This window comes from Nipponia nippon, unplaced genomic scaffold (genome assembly GCF_047370975.1).
Source record: "Nipponia nippon isolate SJK-2023a ecotype South Korea unplaced genomic scaffold, ASM4737097v1 scaffold_3, whole genome shotgun sequence".
NCBI classification, from domain to species: domain Eukaryota; kingdom Metazoa; phylum Chordata; class Aves; order Pelecaniformes; family Threskiornithidae; genus Nipponia; species Nipponia nippon.
The window spans coordinates 96,755,791-96,761,790 of record NW_028262347.1 but is presented as its reverse complement, the minus strand read 5'-3'; the positions used below and the strand labels follow the sequence as shown (position 1 = coordinate 96,761,790).

The 6,000-nt window shown below is 40.3% G+C and overlaps 1 long non-coding RNA gene across 1 annotated transcript in view; it reads left to right on the top strand.

The window, feature by feature from the left end:
• Positions 1–1,828: 1,828 nt before the first annotated feature.
• The window catches only part of LOC148054786 (uncharacterized), a 38,083-nt gene continuing 33,911 nt past the window's right edge, over positions 1,829–6,000 (top strand). The window contains exons 1-2 of the long non-coding RNA XR_015706180.1: positions 1,829–2,033; positions 4,168–4,343. This is a non-coding gene — a long non-coding RNA (uncharacterized LOC148054786). The remainder of the gene's footprint in view (positions 2,034–4,167; positions 4,344–6,000) is intronic.

Sequence of the window (6,000 nt, the reverse complement as noted above, 5' to 3'; positions counted from 1 at the left end):
GCGGGTGCCTGTGTTAGCGCTACTTTCCACTAAGAGGTGAGGCTAGCTGTAGCTTTTTGCTGCCCTAAAAAAGGAGCCCTGCTTTCCAGGAGCTTGTGGGCAAGCCTGGCACCCCTCTCATCTGCCTGCTCTGTGTGATGGTGTAAGCAGCCTGTTTGAGACACAGAACTGCAGGGGAGTGCTTGCTGCAGCGGCTGCTCGCCCGGTGCTGGAGGGAGCACCTTAGGGCTAAACCTCTGCCTTCTCCTGCCCATCGCTTGGCACGGGAGCAGCAGCAAACTCCCCCTTTGGTCTTCAGACTGTAGGGAGGGGTTGGTGTTGTCACAGGTTTGGTAAAGCTGAGGGAGGTTCAAGTGCCCCTACACAGCTGAATAAGCACATTGCAGTACTCACTCCTGCACGTTTTGTGTGAACCCGCATCTTGCAAACCCAGGGGAAGTAACTGCACATTGAAAAGCCATGAAGGAAAGAAAAAGCACATCAGAGATAGGTGACATGCAGATTTTGCTAACCCAGCAAACTGGGTTTTGTAGGGAACTAAAAACCATCATTAAAACAGCTGGCTTATTTACTCTGCCATGCTTATAAGCAAGAGAGGCTATTCCAAGGGATGGCTGCAAAACTGCTTTTTTAGAAACTGCAAAACTGCTACACCTGTGGTTTGTGTCTGTTTTGTGGCTAAAAGTCACATTTGTTTAACGATTGGGGGGGAGCTGGGGGAGATAATGGCAAAAACACATTTGATTTCTCTTTTTTAACTGAGCCTGGGCAGGCAGAAATGGACACCTCTGCTGTTGATTGTAGAGCAGATACACAGTGGCACAGAGCACTTTGGCATCTAGTACATCCGCTGCTTGCCTAAATTTACAAGCAAATGAAATTTGTAAGAGCACTACAAGGAATTCTGAGTGGATCCCATTTCTCTGCTGTAAGGTCATTATGCAGCACAAAATTAGGTGGCCTCAGCTAGCAGCTGATGTCACCAGCACACATGAGCCCTAAATATTGCACAGGCTGAAGGAAATTCCCCTGTTATTTTCCAGATTGTTTGTGGGAGTGAAACAACAACAACAAAAAGGTAATAAAATGTACAACTCGGAGACCATAGTCTGATTTGCAAATATAGCTTGTCGCTGCAGTATAGAAGCCCCCACTGAATAGAAAACCATCTCTCTGTGCTTTTGCTGCGTGCTGCTCTGTAAACCCAGCACAGCCGCCTGAGCCTCCCAGGCAGGCAGTGTGGTGCTGCAGCGTGCTCCCCGCAGCGCTGCGCTGCAGGGCTGCAGCCATCCTGCAGAAGAGGAGATGCTCAGAAACACCTCCCTGCACAACAGGCTAACGGGAGCTTATAGGTAGCATCTGGCTTTAACTGGGGTGGGAAGACAGTGTGGATACTTGGTTGGATGTCTTAAAATATATAGCTGAAGAGAGCTGGCAAAAAAAGTCTCTAGAGATATGAATAAAGGGAAAGATGTTACTCACTGGGGTTCAGAGAACAGAGAATAGCAGGAATTAATTCACCCCTCCTGCAACGAGCTCTCCTTAAGGTGTGAACTCTGACTACGTGGATTTCTCTGCAAGACTGGGAGTAGAAATGACGAGCTTTAGGCAGTAATTCAAATTGATTAACACATTCTTACTTCTTCACACCAGTATCTTGGTTTTGACATCAGCATTGCAGAGCTGCTGGGAGGCAGCAGATGCCCAGGCCCTTGTGTCACCTCTCAGTGGAGGAGGAATTAGGCCACATCCTAAGTGGGCATTTTAATTGTCCTTGTTTTAATTACAGATACTCACCTGTGCTAAAATGAGGTGGTCAGAGAGCACCCTGGGAAACCTGGCATTCTTCAAGGGGTTTCACCTGCAGCAAAACCTGACACCTGGCAGAAACTCATGTTTGCAGGACTGAAACCACCAGTAGTAGAGCTTCAGCCTCTCCTCTGCCTCATGTAATGTGTTTGTCCTCAGAAGCATCTGTGGAAAAGCCCTTCTCAGCATGGAGCCAACACTATCAGCATCTGTCTCCCCAAAAGGTACAAAATTGCTTCAGTGCTATGGAAGGCGTGAAAGTAGTATATATATGTGTGTGTGTAGTAGTGCTTTTTTTTCTCTTTTCTTGAAATAGATCACTTTTAAAATGGAAAACAAATGCAAACCCTACTATTTCAAGAAATAAATTTTAAATATGTTAAGGAAATTTCTTTTCCCCTTCCTCTACTAGTAGAAACAATTCATTTAATTATATCTGAAAGCAAAGATAGTCCCTATTTGCCTCCTATGTCCTAAAAATGTTCTAGAGTAAACTTTGCTATTTGTTTTGGTGGAAAAATAGTTGTCCTCCTCCTCCCTTCAGTCATGTTTTCTTTATTTACAACTTGTACTCTTGGAGTGTTCAAGTTCACTTGAGGCTACCTAAATCTGAGAAAATTCATTGTGTATCTGTCTGAATAATAGGTGCTCTTTCTGAAAACATCAAGGAATGTTTTCAAACCTTTTCCACAGGAAAAATGTTTCAATATTTTTCATTGAAACAAAAAGCCAAATTTAATTCAGCCTGAAACATAGTATTTCTTTGTATGGTGTGCTTTAATGGCGTTTATTTTATTTCAAATAAAATTGGTACAAATTTTGAAGAAGTTAAAATCAGTAGGTTTCATTTTGAAAACATCTTTTTCTGTGTTCACTACATTTGCTAATGTCGTTGAATGTATTTTTTCCACTGATGAAACATTCAGAGGAACTATTTTATTAAGCCTTATGTCTTAAATTTTTTTAAACTTTGTAGGTAATGTTTCTTAGTAGACAGAGCCATAGATCATGAACTCATTTGGGCAGAGATTAATTTCATTTTGCATCTGGATCAAGTTGGTTTTTCCGATTAAAATGGGAAGCAAACTGGGAAAATGCTTTTATCAGCTTCCTTTATGTGCTCACAACCACCTGGAAGGAACACCCTCATCAAAAACATATTCTTTGGCAATACTTTAATCTCTTCTTAAAAAAAGTTCTTCAGCAATTAACAGTCATGAAATCAAAAATTCTATCTATGCACAAAAAGAAGGTTTTAGAAACTATTTTAGGATGTTATTCTTTTTTCATGACTGCACGTCTCCCAGAAAAAAATTCAGGAATAAAAAGGTGATAGGATTTATTAAATATCTAGGTTTGAATTCTTCTGTTGCTTATTCATGGAGATGCTGATGAATGTTTCACACAAAACCTCTAATAAAATTATACTGGTTTGACTATCAGAAAGTATTGAGGTGAAAATTCCATTCTCAAAAATTTTCAGCTTTACGTTAGGAAAAAAAAAAAAATTGGAGGGAATAGCTGCTGTAATGCTTTTCTTTCAGAAGCTTTACTTTTGTACTTTAGTTGGTCTGTAATAGTATGCCTACATGTTAAAGGTGTGGAAGATTTAATGATACATAAAAGCTGAGGTAGGATGATAAGGACAGAAAGATTGATAACCACAATTGTTGCTCCTCTGAATTGTTGGGCTTAACAGACTTTATTTTTTGAACAATGGATGGCAGGCAAATAATAAGAGAGTGATACAATATCCAAACAGTTTCCCTGTACTGGCCAGATAAGCTAGAAATGCTGGTAATGCGGTCTGTGGGGTTTTTAATTGACTTTTCATGAATAAAAAAGCAATTAGAAAAGGGAGCAGAGAATTTTTTAAGAATAATGGCTGTCAGGACTTCAAAGAGCTACCACACTTTTCAACTTTGAAGGAAAGTAACATCTTATAACAAAAAGCAGAAAATTAGGGAATTTAATGCTTGTTCTGGTTTAATGATGTTTTGGGGTTCCTAGACTGTTTTAATAATTATATCATGCTTACCATTTTGTGTTAGGCTGAGCTATGAATGTTAATAGTGGTTTAAACCCCTGGAATGTCAGTCACTGGCATGTTTCATGTGACTTGGAGACTTGCACTTGGTTTGTGTAAATGGGAAAGCATCTCTTTCTTGGAAGCAAAACATGTGAGGATCTATGGGAACAAAGCACGTGGCTTGTGTTTTAAAACACTTCAACGACCACATCTCATTCAACATGATCTGTTTTTCTAACCTAGTTGGGCAATTATGTATATGAAGGAAAACAGGATGAATGCATATGTTTTTAAATTTCAGCATGTGGAGGGCTTGTTTTTTTTTTAAGGCAGGAGGAAATGGGGAATTCCTGATCTTCAGGACAGATGGACCCTGAGAAGCCAGAGAGTGGTGATGTGTAAGCTTGCCAGTGGTCTCTGAGGAGCTGCTTCCCTTGCAAGTTAATTGGAAAGGAGTCATTTGTGCTTGTGTTTTCCCCTTTTGAGGGGTAGGAGGAGAAGAGAGGTGAGTTGAGGGCGCAGGTGGTGGGGCCAGCTCAGCTCTGATTAGATTAGGCTTTCAGAAGCACCTGTGAAAATTCAGTGTAATTTTAATGTCACATCAGTGGGGCTACACACTGTGGTGGGTCTGACAACATAGCACTGAATAAGGAAGCTGCTATAGACTGTCTTTTTCCAGTATATCCCCATATAAATATCCTCAGACATTAGAGCAAGTTTTGTTTCTATTGTTTTTGTCTACCACTTCTATGAAGACTCGAGCTACAGCACAGTCATAAGAGAGGTACCAACCAGAAAAAAATACACCTCAGGCCCTCTAACAGCTGACTGCTGGAGAAGAGGAGCAGCAGCTATAAGAACAAAAGATGTCTGGAGAAGGAAAAACTGAACATGGGGTGTTCTTTGGGGTGGGGAGAAGGTCCCGCTGTGCTCTCTGCTGCAGTGGACAGTCTCTTCCCCCACAGGTGCCAGACACAGGTGCCAGACATGTGCCAAAAGGGTGACTTATTTTAGAGATACAGGTGCCTACATCAGCAGTCAGGATCATGGCATGATTTGCTTAACCACAGCTGATTCAAGACCCAGGGGCTCTTAAAGTTGTGTGTTTGTGTGCAGCCAGAAGGGTTTGCATCTTGGTGGGGGAGAGCAGGTTGGCACCTACCTAGAAATGTCCAAGCTGGTCACTGCAGTTACAGAAACCCCAAGCAAAGGTGGCATTTGTGATTTTGTTCATTAACTGAGGCTTCTTCTGTGCAGTATCATTGGCTTGCATCCACAGCCTGCCTGATGACTGCAATAAATAATACCTTCTTATCCTTGGATGTTTTCAGCTATGTACATTTTATCTATACATAATTTATTTTCTGACTGTAATTGTGAGGGTAAACTGGGATTACAGTATGAATCAAGAATGTCATGGATCGTTCCTTTTCATATTCAAAATATAACAGGAAGACATTTCTATTTTTAATCTCTTTTGGGGTTGGTAATTTTGAAGTAACATAGATATTCTTTTACACACACACTACAGAGTTATTTTTCTTTTCTTTTAACTTCCAAAACTTGTCAGAAGTCACCTCCTTTCTTTTTTCCTTTTCACTTCTAAATTCATTCAGTGCCCATGAAAACTGTCAGATAAATAGTGTTGCATATCAGAGCAAAACCTGGGTAGCATGTAAGCTTTCTGCATCTTGCATGAGGTTTTTTGCCACTGTATTTCTGACAGAACGAGGGGAATTATTCACAATGAATCATTTATCTGGCAAATTTTGCCTTTGTCTCGTTGGTTCAAAAATTGCCCAAGTAATTTTGAAGCTCTTGGAAGCTAATGCAAGTTATTTTTTAAGCTATCCACTGAATGAGATATGCAAATAGCACTTTGAAGATTGTACTTGATAGTCAAAATCTGAGATTTATAGTTTAAATAGTGTAAGCCTAATAGTTTAGACTTAAACTGATCTAAAAATGACACACCTACTTGGACAGATTAAAATTCATGGTTTGGGTACTAAAAATGCATAAATGTCTAAAGCAGAACCTGAGAAACTAAGATACAAAGTGATGTTTCTTTACTGTTTCACTCTGAATTACTGCAAAAATGAAATCTTTTTTTATTCTTAAAGGTGAAATGTAATGTTTTAAGGGGTTGGGTTTTCATTGGG